We start from the raw sequence: 17,906 nt of genomic DNA, 5'->3' as shown, positions 1-17,906 counted from the left end.
GGAACAATCCATTTAACGGAGCATTGTGTTGTAACACACTGACGACGATGATGATGATTCAGTTTTCATAATTCCAGTAAGTAGGTTTGGGTGCAGTACATGGGACAGGATGCAAGTTACACTCTAAATACACCTTCAGTGAATAAGACTTGTAGATATTATGCATGGATGTATTAGAAGAGCTGGATGCTGGACTAAAAATGGAATCCATTCAGTCCTATACTAATAGTGTTTCCCCTCTTGGCTCCGCCCATCTCACTCAGCCCATGGACTTTACATTGTGATGATGTCATGGATTTTTAACTGGCATTTTTTCGGCTTGAGGAAAGATTTACACATATAAAACCTCCATTAGGAGTGTGGCGAGATCTCATGCCGCGAGATCTCGCAAGATTAAAACATGCCGATATTTCTCGTCGAGGTGAGTGTTGTCTCGCGAAGCAGTATTAAGGGCGCGCACCAAAAAAAATAAAATCGGTTTGCTATTGCTCATTTGCACATCATGTCTTCTTTTTATAATGTCACGTGGGGATCATTAACCTTGTTACAGCTTCTACCTGTTGAGAAGATCTCACAGTCAGAAGTAGGAGATGAGGAGAGGAGCAGGTTGACCTCAGGTCTCTACACTGAAAGCCTGAAGTAGGAGGAGCAGGGAATCTAGCGCAGCTATGGAAGCCTAATGATGCAAAAAGTAAAATGAGTCACACTTCCAAATTATAACACAATTTATATGTTGTTCTACTTGTGTATTTATGCAGGAACAATATGTTAAAATTTGTGATAATTGGATTCTTTATTTCATTTATTTTTATATACTAGGATTGTTTCTATTCTTTATAATTTACTTTTTGGTATTTGTGATTGTATCTAACTTTAGTATTTATGGTTGGTACCCAAATTATCTATCTATAAAATATCTATCTATATGAGGAAACCTTTTACAGTGCTTGCATACTGCATACTACATATGATAATTCATACTTAGAAAGAAGAACTGAAGTGACATTCATTACAAGATAATTAGTTAAAACATTTCAAAATACACCTGCATTGTTTTGCATTTTGTGAATCTGAATAAAAGAACAGTCATATATTTCCTCATTGAAGTATTGTTAAAAATAGTGATAAAATCTCGCCTCGCCTCGATCTTGTGAACTCAATATAGTGTCTCGTCTCATCTCGTGAGCTGAGTGTATCGTAACACCCCTAACCTCCATGGATCAATAATTCATAATAGAAAGAGTCATAATTGACCTTCTGTGCACTTCAATGTGTCCTGTCAACAGAGCTTCTCTTTTACAATGGTGGTCTATGGGGAAAATGCTTTTGGGGCCGCAAAGGGATGTTTTAAGCTGCAATACCAAGAATGACCACTGGGAGAAAAATGATGATACATTTCTTATAAATCTTATGATACATCCATGATATCATGCTGTCTAAAGCAACGTCAATTCCAGGAATACTATGGAATGTTAGCGTGGTGAAAGGAAAGCATTAATCAATAGTGTGATCGAATAACTTTGTGTTCACAAAGTAGTATGGTGGTGCTAAAGGTAACAAAGGCGGCACTCATCTGCTTCCTGCAGAGTGAATGAGCGGTGATGTAACTGGCATCTGCTGATTAAGAGGCCAGACAGTCAGACTGCTTCTCAGGGACAGCCACTGCATCCAGGCCAGGAGGACAATATCCCCTTTTTATGAGAGAGACTTTACAACAATACACAGTGGGGACGGGAAACTAGGCTAAAATGTGACATAAGCGGTTCTCAGACGTTTTTTTTGCCATGTCATGTTTGATGCAATATCTAACAGCTGAAGCACGGTTTGAAAATAAATGAACACGAGGGGATTTATTACGTAAGTTCATTTTAGACTCATGTGTTGCTCCTTAACAATCACAGGGAAGAGAAAATGATCGAATTATAATACAGGACTGAGCAATACCACTTAAAATCAACATCACTATTAACTGTCACATTTACCCTGGAATCAGTTCAACATCTTATTAAACACACGTGTGAAGATTGTTGAGCCTGACGGTAGAGCTGTCATTAATTATTTGTACTGAACAGAAAATCATAGATTATGAAGAACATCTAGCAGTTGGGAACTCTTTTCTAAAACAGGAAAATCAAAGTAAATGAGGCTTTGTTGAACATGTATTGTGTCTATCAAAATAAGTTGTATTATAAATAGAATGAAACAATACTTCATGGCTTTTGTTTTTCTAATTATTTCATCAGGATGTTTATCGAGAGTTGTTATATTAACAAACGCTTGTGTAACTGCTGTGACTGCTGCGTGTGAAACAACCTGCTTCCTCCTGCAGACTGACTTCAATTGGATCTCCAGGAGCATTTCCAATCTTTCTGTCTCGCTCATAAACCGTCCTCACAGAGGAACTACTTTGTGCAACTTTTGTGTAAAATAGAAGAAATTAATGATACAATATGATATCACCCATTTACACAATCTAGTAAACTACAACAGAATCACACACTGCCTCATACACTGAACATGTCCTCTCTTCATGAGTGAGTTTCTTAATCATTGCCAAAAAGTTGGGTTCTACAGTACACCACTATATGCATCAAGAATATATATATTGTGATTTAATCAATCAGAATAATATCATGGATAAACAATGCAATAAACTGTCCTGTCTTATTACTCATTAAAAAAACAAAACAGGATGGGAACCTGGTCTTCAGAAATCTAGCAGAGATTCACTGTTGATCCAAACTACTTGAATTTCAACTCCATAACAGGAAAAACTGACTGAATTTACTGTTTATGATGAAGTGTGTTTAAAATACATCCAGGTATTCAGCATGTATGCATGCATTAAAGATGACCATGCCTGCCCGCATACTCTTTGGAGAAGTATAATCACTCTCTGGAGTCCCCGTTATAATCTAGTCTAAGTATCAGGTTTAAGTATAGTGGTTTTTGATCTAGATCTAATATGGTCTGGATGGAGAAGTATCTGTGGAATCTTACCAGGAATTGTACCTCGTGCCAGGATGCTTTTCTGCTCATGGACACTCAAATCACGTGCACACACCTGATTTTATGTGCACAGGCTTTGAAACAAATTAAACATCATAGAGTCTCATGTGATCTCTTGTGAATCCAGCTGCCTCACAAGGTAAAGAAACCTTGTCATTAAATTGATCACAAGAGATCAGATGTCATCCAAACTATGCTCAGTAGGCAAGTAATGAACTGATCAGTCTTACATGTTTCCTGTTTGTGTGCCTGTTCAGTCTGTCACAGTTGCTACAGATGTGTGAGGAATCATTCTTGACAGGTAATAGATATAACTCAACAGCTGGATTTAAGTTTGAATTTAGATATCTGCCAGCTGTATAAATGTCTTACTTTGTGTTATTGAGTTACTTTTATTGAAACACTCCTGATGTAATCCCAATTGGATTACACAACTAGATTAGAGCATTTTTCACACTGCAGCTGTGTAGACAGTGCATGAACAAGAACAAACATCTCAAAGACTCTTTGTAGTTTTTCCCCCCAGTGATAAACCTTAATAATGTAATTTCATTTAGTGAGATTTAAACCGACTGCTCAAATGCAACTGCAGGAAACACAAAATTGAAGAATCAACTAAAATTGTCTGTTTACAACACTTTTGAAAATGTTTCAGTGTGTTCAGCTCAACTGTGGTGAGGCGTAGCCTGAACCCCAAAACACTGAGGCCTGGTCCAGTTTTGAAGGGAGACTGAGTTCAGTGTTTGATGATCAGTTGTTGGCAAATCATTTCTTCCACCTCAGAAGTCCAGCAGTTATTAAGAGCTGGCTGCAGTCCCATGTGATCCCAGGGGTGCTCACAGTCTGTACACTGTTCACAATTAAGTCATTACTAGAGTCTGATCGATATATAGGCCAGCCGATATTATATATAGACCTATCACAGATATATGGTATCAGCATTTTAAGTATATTTGATCCTTTTTCTTAATTAAAGCTTAATATATGTGTATAATATTTATGTTCCATGTGTTTTTCTAGTTCGTTATTCATAAATAACTGTGAAATATCATGGCTTTCATTACATATATGTGTCACAAATTTTTGGTAACCATTTTTAAAGGATCATTGCAAAAATGTGTTTATGAATATATTCCGCATATACAAGTTTGTCGGCCAAAACATTGGTATCAGACTTTTTTATTCCCTAATATCAGTATCAGACCCCAAAATATCAGTATCAGTCGGGCTCTAGGCATTACTAATAAAAACAGGATATCAAGCTTTGATAATATTAATCAGATAGATCATAAATCTGCTATGGACTCAAAATGATGCTTTGGTTTTACATTTCTGCCTCAACAATTGCTCGATACGTAACGTTAGTGTAAAGCTAGTGCAGGTTCCACTGTTGCAGAAGGGCATTGAGTAGCATGTGTTTAAAAAAGTACTGATCTTGTGTTTTACAGGGTTGACCAGAGCCATGTGGCCATACAGCCAAACTTAGGTATTAAGTCATAACCTCTATAGTGGTTTTAATGTTCTGCTTAACAAGGTCAAGTAACACAGGTACTTTTTGACTGTCATCATCATCATCTTTAAGTCCAATTATATAGAGGAGACTGCACAACTTTTTACAGAGTAAGCACAGCCTGTTTGTCAAAACTGTGGTTGGATAAACACATTTGTTCTTCATCTTCATCATCATCACTGGGTTTCCACCACTCTGACACATTTTGCTGCTCCTAAATAGATTTTCCTTTCAATGTATTTTACTTCTTACATTTACACCAGTCCCCCCCCCCCCTCCTGAGAACAGTCTATCACGTGGAGTAACACACAAACACTTGTCGTTTGTTGATGCAGTTCAGACAGTGATTCATTAAACTCTCCAGACAAACAGTTCAGTTAAACTCAACTTTTATCTCCATGAGCTCAGATTTCTAGTCCCAAAATAGTTGTATTGATTAAGTCTAGAAGGAGATGGGAGGAGACTGGCTGTGCAACAGATACTCCAAGTACAGCTCAAGGACACCAGTCAGGTTGAGAAAGCAGCCAACTTGAACATTTCCTTTCTTTCAGGATAATTGCTTATCTTTGCTACACAGCCTGATTTTTATCCTGTCTATTCCCCTCTAACTATTCTCTCTGTCATGCTTTTGTTGCTGTGTGATACATTTAACTGTAAGGGAGATAACTTAAGGGGCATGCAAGAGAGAAGTTCATTGAATACAGTTGGTTTTGTTGCTTTTTAAAGTTTCTTTAGTTCAGAAAACACAGCAGTAAAAAAAAGTCTAAATTTGCTATTTCTAAGCTTCAATGCTTTTGTTCATTATCAATATACATTGTTATTGTTAAATTCAGCACACATCCATTTCCTGCAGGGTTGGTCTCAAACTAAAATAAAACTTCCTGCTCATATGACAGCAGCAGCAGCAAAGTCAGAGAGCCTCTGTTTCCATCTGTGACAGCCATGCTCTGCTCAGTGATGCACCACATTCAGTAACTGAGAGCGCCCTCTGGAGGAGAGAAGGAGGAAGGACAAGCTTTTCCTGTGAGGATCTCAATGACCCTGTGTGATGATGTTAAATAATGTTACAGCTAAAGGAAATCATGATGGCTAATAGAGTGTCATCTCTTTATCATGTCATGTGAGTTTGGTTCATGACCTCTGTCACATGACATCTTTCCTTTATTACTTCCTCCTGCTCTTCAAACTGCACTGCATGTTTTTTTAACTTTGGCAGAGGTCAAGATAGGGTACATAACGATACTTAGTCCTCTTGAATGCAAGACAGACATTAGCATTAGTCTACCTATTCCACTTAATCCTGAGTTAAATATCTTTATCTGTTTGGCTTGAAAGACATGCTTACACTAGGCATCCAAATGTAACTAACAGTACCTATAAATTACACTACACAGTTATTTGAGGTTTGAAACTGACACATACTGCATCTAAGCCTAATGAAAATTACAATCCAACGTGTGTTAGTTTGAGAATGCAAAATAAAAGCTAAAAAAGACTAATACTGACACTTTGTTGCCCCCATTTGATCACATGTGGAAATACACCAGTTATGCCACCATCATGATGTACATAATATGTGCTGTATAATTTGTACATAGAATACATGGATTTAAAAAAATCTGCCACGTGGATATCTTGCAGTTCTAACAGTAAACCATGTAAGCAGGCATAAACTGGCAGATGGAAAGCTCTTTTTTTTGTTTTTTTGTTTTACAAGCACTAGCAGCCGTCCTCCTCAGTCAGACTTTCCGAATGTCCTACTGTGACTGAGCCTTTCAGAAACATTTCCATGACTTTTGTTTATTGGTCTGTAAACAAGATCTTTACTAAATAGTTGGGCGTTGAAAGTGAACTCAGACATACGGCGAGAAATACATCCTGATGATGATAATGAAAGAAATCAGCTAGTGGAGGTAAACCACACTATATTAGTTATAAGCACAGGTACACGCTGCTCTCTGCATGAGTTGAGGCAACATGAAGTCTGTAATGACTTTACTGCACACAGACAGCCGCACCTCGACCAGCTCAGGTAACCACACACTTGCCTGCCAGTCATCCATGAAACACTGTATTTGACACAACGGGCTCAGATGGCACTTTCTTCTCTTTGAAGGCAGAGGCATTCCCCCTTCATATATATATACACATTTTTACCTTTTTTCTGTAAATGCTGTATCTGTAATCAGGGCTAATTGCAGGTCATGTTGAAGCTGAAAATGAATAACATGCTTAGTGCTTACATGCAGATGAAAAACAGGAATTGTGTTACAGTAAGACCAAGTAAGGTGAGGATCATCTGTCTTCTATGACGATATCCTTATATAAAAGCTAAAAGTTATAAGAATGGAGAGCACATTGGCACTTTGTCCTCAGCTCCAGATGTTTAGTTTGCTCTCTGTTGAGCATCTGCAAATTGTTTTTGTGGGATTTCACTTCTCACTAAACGGCAACTGACAATCTTGGAGGGAGGGGACGATCCAATCTAAAATACATCTACAATCCTTGCACCTTTGTTTCATCATGAAGCCATACTTTAGTGATTACACTCACAGGCTGTACATATGCTGAGGAGTATGATGATACTCTGTAGCCAGTCCCTGTGTAAGAACAGTTAAGTCTTCCACCTCTGTTGATGTGCCAGGTTAGCTGGACCTTCATAACTGCCGCTGAGGAAGTTCAGCAAAAACAGAAGCTGACTCAAGCCTTTTGTCAGCTTGGTTCCTTTTTTGGGGGCAGACGGCTCACTACGAGTCATGAGTGAAGCTGTCACTGTATCGGTTTCATGTCTGGCTGTTTGTACTGTACTGAGGTCTTTTGGGCAGCTTGTAGCAGGAGAGGGGGCCAGGGGGGGGTGTTAAGAGGGTAATCCTTGGGGCTCTTCATTCAGAGACGGGTAGAACATGATACTCACACGATTATCGTGTTCTCCCTACACATTTGTGACATGTGATATTCACACACACACACACGACACCACCAAGGATCTCTTACTCTACCTAGCTGCATTTTCTACCATACATGGATTAAACACAATAACAAACACCTGCTCAATATAATGATGTCCAACACAAGTAATACAATAATTACTGCCTTCATGAAGCTTCTTGTGTCTGATTGTGACTAAGACACTCTTTTATTTATTTAGTTATAGATCTTTTCCTATACATAAGTAGATAGAGAAGGAAATTGCACATATACTGTATATTAAAAACACATTACAAAGAGTTGAATCAACACCACAAACAAAAGCTGACTGTTCTAAGATTAACTTTACAGCAGGGTAATGGTACTGGGAGTATAATATCATACAGGTGTTGGTGCTGATGTGTCCACTCCCTGTTTGCGCCCCTTGATTTGATTCCAGCTCCTGATGTCATAAAAAAAAGAAAAGGTAGATTTTGCTCTCCGCAAGCCTCATTTGCTTCTATTTTGTCCAACGATCACATTTATTGCAATAGCAAATGGAATAAGGCCAAAATGACTCAGAGTAACGCATGCTGCTGACCCAGAGCTGGAAAACCCCATGACTACCAGCACCGAATGCAGAGAACCTCCAGGGGAAAAACATGTTATGTAGTTTTTCCTCACACATCGTCTGTTCATTCAGTAGCATTCAGTGGCTTCCAGCTGCTGGAACATTGTTACTGATATGATTGTGAGCACATGCATTGTGAGTGTGACGTTGGCAGTCACTGTCGTTTTATGTGCAGAGCTTAGAAAAGATAAGAACAGAATTTTAGCTTGATTATCTTCCCATAGCCGCTAAATCCTTATTGATCAGCTGATCATGTGGGCAATAATATTATTTATCATCATATGACTGCAAACAGAGTCATCTAGATCAGACCATCATACTATTATATACAGAAGACTAGGCTAGACTTCCATTTGTGATCCAATAGTCTAGATTCTATTTTCAGTTAAAATAATGATGCTGTAGTAAATCACAGCAACTAAGTGCTCAAAAAACTAAGTTAGCCAACATATAATCTAACTGCTTCAAGCTTGTAACGGACCATTAACACATGCCAATCAATAGAATACCTTGAAGTGCACACATGCCAACGATATCCTGTTGACAACTGCAGCATTATATCAAACTCTGCAGTTAATATCTGCCAGGAGTCATGAACAAAACGACGTGACAGCAGCAGAGAAATCCTGTGTGATTTTACATGATGACTGACATGCACGGGGCTGCACGTCCACGGGGAAAGATGGACAGCGTGGGGTTATTTTTAAAGATACTGATAGCTACAGAAAGTGGTCCCTGAAGAGCCATGGAAGGAGTTGGCAGCACAGACAGTACAGTCAGTACAGAATGCTGCACTGTAATTGATATAAAATCACTTAAATGTGATGTTTATGGGATTAAAATCATAATTGGAACAAAGTGGGCCCCAAATGTTACTACACTGAATTAACACAGCCAGTTTTGACAAAAGCTAATCAGTAATGTTAAAGCAGAAATGTATGATGACAAATAGGTTAATGTGGGATTTTTAGTTAAGATTATGAATTGAGTAGATGTAGGTACAGATGAAACTGATACCAACAGGTTCCCACTTTCACTTTTTAACCTTCAAGGTAACTAAAATATGTAAACCTGCATGATAATTATGATGGTATGTATACATCAAAACTAGTATGTCCTTAAATGTAGGGCACCACATCTGTATAGAACTTTGAAAACAAAAAATAAATAAATAAAAGTTGATGAAAAGACCATTTTAAAGATTGAGTTAAACAGTGGGTGTGTATGTGTGTGTATGTTTCTAAAAATAGGAGGCACCTTCACTGAAAACCCTTCTGTCTAACCAGTGAGGGACACTCCTCCTGAGTGTTTGCGTGTAAACAGGGAGCAGCTGGAACAAACATCCCACGCAGGACTGGCAGGGGAGGAGAGGCGGCAGTGGACTGGAAGCAGATATATAGTGGACGTCAGGGCCCAGTTGGTGTCCATGTGCTGACTGGTGGGCTCCAAATAAAGCAGAGGTCAGCACATGATACCCAGTGTGCATGCCTTTTTTAAAAATGTGTATGCATAGGCATGCACATGTTGTGTGGTGAGACATGCCAAAGACTCACCTTCATTTATTAACCCTAACACGCTTCTAATTAATATCAATACTGTACAGAGTGACCCTGAAACACCTCTTTCAACCCTTCTTCTCACTGTGTTCTGTTTTTGAGAGTAAATAAGGAAGTAAAACACACATCAGACGACCACATACACACACATATACACTCACCCATGTATTAAGACACAATAAAAATGGATTGTCACTTCAAAAGATGATGATGTACTGTATAACAGCTCTTAAACAATCTGAAACTCTACTCTGACTTCAGAATTCAGGCAATACATTTGAATATGATATGGATATGGTGTTATGATACTAGATATTTTGGATATCATAATATTGTGACATAGTATAAATGTTGTCTTTTCCTGGTTTTAAAGGCTGCATTACAGTAAAGTGATGTATTATTTAAACTATCCAGACTGTTCTATCAGTTTTATTATTTGCCTTTACCCACTTATGTCATTATATCCACATTACTGATGATTATTTATCAAAAAATTTAATTTTGTAAATATTTTGAAAATATGCCACAATATCATGATGACATTGAGGTATTTGGTCAAAAATATTGTGATATTTGATTTGGTCCATATTGCCCAGCCCTACAAAACTACTACCAACTTCACCGTATATAGGAAACCATAGCTGGTATGATTGCTATGTCACAGCCTGTATCAAATTTATCTGCATGCTAACTATGTACAGTAATATAATGCTGTCCAAAATCAGAATGATATAAACGATCTAATTAAAATTGTATAAACACAACACTTCCTTAAAAGCTAACTTTAGAAAGAATCTCACCACTAAGATAAAGAAATAATAAACCAATCAACAGAATCGACAAATCCAACATGTCTCTGACAGTGAATGCCTCAGATGACACTGGATGAAGGAAGCATGTATTGCTCATTGCTTAAGTGCTTCAGCTGCAACAGGTAGCATATGTACCCAGCCGACAGTGCTGTAGTTGAGTAACACACACATGTGTCAGTGCACTGCCTGTCAGAGTTGAGAGACAGACTGACGGTGTCTGCGTCCTGTCATGTCAAGTTTAAATCCGACACCTTTTGGAGACCCTTATCCCTGCAGAACCTCATTTATCTTTCAATGTCTGTCTAATCTCTCATTAATCCAAATATAATCCCAGTGTCAGCCTCGCTATCTGAAGCCAGCAGCGCTGCTCCATATCTTCTCACCATGTAGCTTTGTTGTTAAAGAACACTGACTTCATACATTGTTAAATATTTACTATATATAATTTGCACTGACAGTATCCATTTTGATATTTCAGTTCACTTACTTTGTTCCCAGCTGGGTCTTTCCTTCACACAGTGTGACGAGACTGAGCAAGGAACAAGAAAAACAGCACATTTATGGATGAAACTGACAGGCTTTTAAGAGGAAGACCGAACAAACAGCCACTATCATTCAGCCAACAGCATGTTCTTCATAACCACTGCTTCCTCTTTAATATACCTGTTACTCAATCTGCCTGTAAAAACCGTTTTGCAAGTAAAACTTTCTATTTCACATCATTTAAAAAAGGACACTTCTGCACTTTTGGGGTATATATTTTTAATCCAGGGATTAACTGGAAAAGTTTTTCTTAATTTACAGTTAAAAAGCTCTTTATTTATCTTATACAGAGGCACACCTGCCCACTGTGTCACAACTGACCCCTGGCTGCTCAGGAGGCTACGTTAACCGACCATAATCCAAACTACAGCAGCAGGATTTCACCACCTTTTCTCACTTCCATCCATAAATGTTTGAGCCAGAATCCAATCTGAAATATGAGAGTAGACTACAGGAAACAACGCATGGAAAAACCTTAGCAACAACCATAGCAATCAAGCCTATGGAGCAGACGGCTGTTTATGGGCATGTACGACAAGTGAAAGTCTGGGAGGTAGAAAAAAACAGCAGTATTCAGAGCATGTTGAACCCCTGACATTTGACTTGCAGAGAACTTGTCGACATACATTAACCTCAACTTTGAATACTCTGACCATGTTTAATATAGATGTCTGATAAGTTCTGACAGTACATAAATAACAGAAAACCACATAAAAGCATAATATGTCCCCTGGTTTACTTGATGAACAGTGGTTCATCAAGTAAACACTCATTTGTATATGTATATTTACAGTGGAAAGCTGTAGAGTGAGCTGCCTGTCAAGTCAGACCTTCTTCCAGTTTCTAATGTTTTCCATTTGAGACAACCTTCTGGAGAAAAGCTACCAATTAGCACCTTTTTGACATTAAAAAGATTCTTTGCTTACTAAGACTCACATACAGGTTGCTCCTTGTTACTAAAAAAAAGACTGAAAGCTGTAATGGAAAATGCCTGACCATCCATTATCTAAACTCATTACCTGCTACCCTTACCAACTTCATCATCCGCCAATTGAATTTAGCACAAACATCCAGCGAGCCTATCAGTAAACACATTACAACAAATCACATAGGTATCTTTGCCATCAGTCATCTATTGATTGCTGTACAAAGAGTGCAGTGGAAGAAGGGACAAATAACTCACATAACAACTGGTCAATATCTAATAATAAGATACTTAAGTGACGCAGGAGAACTGACGTCATGGTTGTTTTTTTTTTAAAATACTTGCACTTCCTATTAGAGCAAGAACAGCTGACACAGTCTTCAAGTAGTACACCACCCAAAAATGTGTTCTGAACAACAGGAAATGGACAAATCTCAAAGACGCTTTCATTAGTTCCACTATAGGTTGGTCTATGTTCTTTAGTCTCTATTGATTAACTACTTAAATGTCCAAGAAATTGCAAACATCTATCACATCTTCCCACAACCCAAGCTGACATCTTCAAACTGAGAAGGCTACAACTCATAGATATTCCATTTATAATGAAATAAAAGGGAAAATCAGCATCTTCTGCTGTGAAATAATTAACATGGGACTAAATTCCTCGCAGAGAACAAATTCACTGTGTCTTTCTAAACTGAACAAGTCAATATTAAATCATTCTTCAAATCATTTTTTCCCCATCATTCTTTCATCGTGCCGCCGCCCAGTTCTGCATGTGACCTTAAAACAGGGGAACAATCTTCTCCAGTCATGTAACACATTCTCAGGAGATTAAAATAAAAAGCTCTCACACAATATACTCCATGGTTGTCTGACAGAAAAGCATGACAACAAGCTCGAGCAGTGCACGCCGTGCTAGCTGTGAATGTGTGCACGTGCGCGCCCGTCCTCTTCTTCTTCTTAGCAACTTAATCTGATTTAAATGAAATTTGAGATATGCGTTAAAAGTGAGTAAACAGGTGCCAACCTGTCCTCTTATCACAGAGGAGGAGAGAATCATGTGGAAGACATTGTCATGGCTGTGTTGGGTTAACACACTTATCGCTTTTTTCTGAGGTCTGCTCAATTCTGCTCAATATGAAGCATTACTGATTTAAGATAACATTTCCACACTCTAAATCAAGCTGTGTATCAGAGCACTCGTGGTACGCTGCAGTTGATGCTCGTACACACAAACAATGCCTGAAATTCACAATTAACCAACGTCTTTTTACATGAGCACCAATTTAAAGGTCAGATAAAGAAACTTATTACACTTTAATCCTTCTTTTATCTAATATCATGAACTATTGTTCCCCTCACTCGACACAACAGTGATGGAACAGGTTGGTACTTGATATCAGCTTATGTATTTGAGTATTCAAATCACTTTCAGTAGCTTCAGTAGGGCCAGAAAAAGACTTGTAACTGGCCCCTGCATCTTATACTGGCCCTGAGCCAGTGGGACATTTATTGTTGGACTTAACATAACAGACTGACACACTATGTCAATAGCAACACTCTCCTCTGTCACAATGATACATCACTTATACAGCAATAACCACCTGTGTGATCTGGCTTTTTTTCATTCATATCTTATGCTTTTATAGCATTTAAAACCTCCATTTCTATCTTCTTACCTTTTTATTTTGAATAAGCTCAGGCACAAGTGGAGAGAAGCATCAGTCTGAAGATAAAAGACTTGACTCACTATGGGACACAGATTCATTAAAGCATCTCATAGTCACAAGATACCACAACTAGTGACCCATTTTAGCATCTTCCACCGGTCTAACAGAACACTTTATGCTCTAAAGATCACCAATCAATACACACACACACAGATTGCCTACACCAACATGAAACCATCAGCACACTGTAATTTAGCACGCTTGCTTGGCCAGTGTACCAAGCAATTATTCCAGCACCTTCCAGCCCTCAGCCTGTTGCTATAGGAGCCTCTTGTTTGTGACAACTGGTCCAACAAGACTTAAGAATAAAGACAGCAGAGTGACTGCTTGCTGTGATGTGGCATATTTAATATGACAGAACAGCAACAGTGACCCTATAGTAGAGGTTATGATACAATTACAATATTATATGTATATTTACTTGACTAATTATGCTATTTTGAATGATAAAGCACCAAAGGGACACTTATTTGACGCAGTATCTTTACTTGAACAGGAGTGAGGTTTGTAAGGCCTAGCTCACCTAAAGTTTGTTTAGTGTTTTCCATAGTTCAAGGTTAAAATTGAGCTTTCAGTATTGTTTAAGTGTTAAAACTAGTCATGACTTGACGCTACTGTTCTTCCCCATTTGGTATTGCACTTTCATAATAGAAGAAACTGCGGTTGTTGAAGGAGAAGACATGTAAAAGCAGTTCAACACAGAGCGCTCATTACGTCCCATTCAATTATGAAGCAACGTTTGATATCATGCTAATTCTACGTTACTGTTTTAACCAAAGGAACAGTTCAAGCTAGCGCACTTTTTCCAGAACCATTTTTTGTAATTACTTCAAATAAGTGTCAATGTTTTCGACGGCTTATTTGATGAAAAAAGTATGTTAAGTCATTATATTGACCAAAAATAATACGTTTAACGGTATTCAGAAGTTTTTGCGGACGTTAGGTGTATCGTATGTAGGTTGCTACAGGCTAGTTTTGGGGGTTACTTCATTACATAAATACAAGCACCAACAGAGCTAAAGTGAAGTGCGACAGATAATCCTCAATAGATAGGTGAGAGGAGATAAGAAGTGGGGCAGGGAGTTTGTAACGGGCGGCTGTCTTACCGTACTTGTTGGGCTCCCTGTTGTACTCCAGAATAGGCACCACAGCGTCGGGGTCCTGCTGCTCGAAAACCGAGTCCTCCTCCCCCGCCTCTTTTTCCTCCTCTATGCCGCCGCTACCGGTGTCCGGCGCCGGGTCAGAGACAACCGCGTCCGAGTGCTCCCCGTCTACTGCGACCCCTCCTCCCACGCCGTCAACGGGGACCACCACAAATCTTTCTCCCATGTTCCCCGTCCCCTTCTTTTTCTCCTTTCTCTTCAGGACTTTTAGAAGAGGAGGAAACGCACCGGCCGGCTAACCTCTGCGGTTCACACTCTGTGCGAACGAACACACCGGACAGCTCACAACTGGAGACACACATACACACACGCTCACCCGCTCATCAGGGGATTGATTACAGTAACCCACGCGCCCGCCCTCGGGATACGCTCATTGGTTGAGAGGGTCAAGGAGCGCTGTCGATCACACGCAGGAGCAAATCTGTGTGGTTCAAAGGATGTTAATTGTGGAATGAGCGAGTTCTAAAATTTGCCTCAATTAAATTATACCCCTCCAGTTTAATGTGATAAAAAAACAAAAAAACAAACAAAAATTAATTGTTTTAAAATATAAAATAAAAGCCTGAGTGTTTGCAAAGTATTATATTCTTAATGGTACTCAGAAAGTCCCCCAAATAGTTGAAAGAAGTGCAAATATTCACTCAATTTCAGCACAAAATAATTGGAATTAATGTGATACCTTTACAAACACATTTAGAATTTTGTATTAGCTTATTTCTCAACTTAACATATCTATTTATCTTTTGCTTCATGCCTCTCATTTAAAAAAAAAAAAAAAAAGTGCAAAAATTAGGGAGCACACCTACTGGCATGTCACACCAAACTCATTAGAAACTTATTGAATGGTCTCAAAATGATGAAGTAATTAACACTCACTCTGTACATCCTCCAGCCTGACACAGAAACACAATAAATCATTCTAATTTAAAAATCAGTACTGGTTTGTGACTAAATCATTTCCTGCCAACACCCCACTATAATAACTTTGGTATGTTCCAGCTTACAATAAATGGTTTGTCAATACCTCAGGATAGAATGACCTCTCATGTTTCCAGGCACTGTTTGATACATGTAGTCCATCATGACAGATCACAAAACTCCCTGCCGACCAGAGAATATTTAATCTTTTTTAAAGTGTAATGCAGCCCTCCAAACATCCTTCAAATTCTCAGTACACACAGCAACAGCAACTTTTTTCCCACCTTAATAACTGCTTTGAATCTGGATGCTCTGAATAAAGTTTCTCTCTTTGTTGGTTTCACAGATAACTTAATCTTCCGGTGCTGGAAACACCAGATGATGAACCTGTTCGTTGGGCAGAGACCAATCTGTTGACGCGTCACTCTAAAAACAAAGTTAGTTGAAAACTTACCCACGTCACACACATTATATAAGCACAAGCTGGTAAAAAGCACACATTCCATCAAAATACTTTACGAAACATGAAAAATGTTAACAGAATCTAAGGTCAGTTGAAGATAAGAGAAGCTTTAGTGAGACACATCCATTACATCCTGATAGAAACAGAAATATGATTGAGCATGAAGTCTTTTGATGTTTACGGCTTTTTGCAACAATAAAAACAACTACACTAATGCAATGTGATAAATTAATAATTGAATGAATACTGCTGAAGTGAATAATCATACATTGAAAGCTTCCTATGGGCCATGGGACACTCTACTCATTGTTGTCTGCATGCCTTGTCTAATAGCCTTTAGACCCCAGTCATTTCCTATCTAAACATCTCAGCTTACACATAAACCACAACGTAAGGCAATGCTGTTAATTTAATTTAAAATAATTATAAAGTTGCTTCAATATAAATTAGATTTTCAGATGATGTCACTGAGTTGACGGCCTATTGATTGTACATTAACGTATGAAATTGTGGCAGACACAGTTTCTTTTCCTTGTAATGTGAAATATGGAATAATCAGCGTGACCTGAAGTCTTATGGTAACTTCTTCATACTTGTTTTTTTGTCAAGTCAGCATGTCTGATTCTCTAAATTACATGCATAGCTTAATTTAACTTTGTTTGATGATAATGTCACCAAATGCCTTCTAGAGGGAAGGCTGGGTACTGGCTGTGCTATAAACCATTCGTTTAATTCCATCCTGAGGTCTCAAGGTGGGACATGAGGTACGAGAAGAGAGCATGTGATCCCAACTTTTGTGGAAATTGTGCTGGTGAGCAACTGGTAAACTGAACAGAATACAATAAGGTACAATAAGGATGATTTGGGCTTTCCAAATGCAGTAACCATCTTTTTAGATCACCTAAGGAAGCGAAGGCCAACACATTGGTTTTGGCTGATGTGAGGCCAACAGCGCTACTATCTTCTATAACACTAAAAACTGAAATAAGAGTGCTGGATTTAAATACATTTTTAGGGGCTTTAGACATGACACCAAAACAAATGAGACAGAGTTATACAGTTTGGAACATGAGAAAAACATATGAGTATGGTTTGATGAAGATAATAGGCATTCATTGCAGGTATTATCCAATCCAGGAAAACTTTTTCCTGGCCTTGAATTTTTCCTATCCTATGTTGGACCTTAAAATGGATCAGGGTGAGGCATGCACAAGAAGAGGTCATGTTCCCCCTACTCAGGATATCCTCCTACCAGTCTTCCAACAAGCTCAAACCAAGCACTTTCTCCCAGTCTCATTTAATCCAAGGTAGAGCTGCGCTATCAAAAGATGAAACAAGGTTATAGGATGCAGAGATTATATCAGACACTGTGGGTTGGGAGATAATACTATCGAGTAGAGCACTGCTTGATAATTGTGGGAATGAGGGGAAAATGTGTACAAACCATACTGCAGATCTGAATGTACCCTTTAAAGATTTGATCTGGGTAGAGTAAAATTAACTACAAGCTTGTCAAATGATGAAAATCACAAGATCAAAAGCCTGAAATATGAACAAAAACTGACATTGAATGTAACTTAAAATGACTTATGAATTGGTTCCACATTTTAAGTAAAGAGAGAATGATTGGACTGAAAGTAAACATACTGGAACACCACCTGAGTAGGCATACAAAGGCACACAAACATTAAGAGTAACAGGATGAGCTCTCCATCAGACACCAGTTGATATTGGGG

The sequence above is a fragment of the Scomber scombrus genome, chromosome 20 (assembly GCF_963691925.1).
Source record: "Scomber scombrus chromosome 20, fScoSco1.1, whole genome shotgun sequence".
NCBI lineage: Eukaryota > Metazoa > Chordata > Actinopteri > Scombriformes > Scombridae > Scomber > Scomber scombrus.
The sequence above is the reverse complement of the archived record's forward strand: the minus strand, read 5'-3'. Positions refer to the sequence as shown.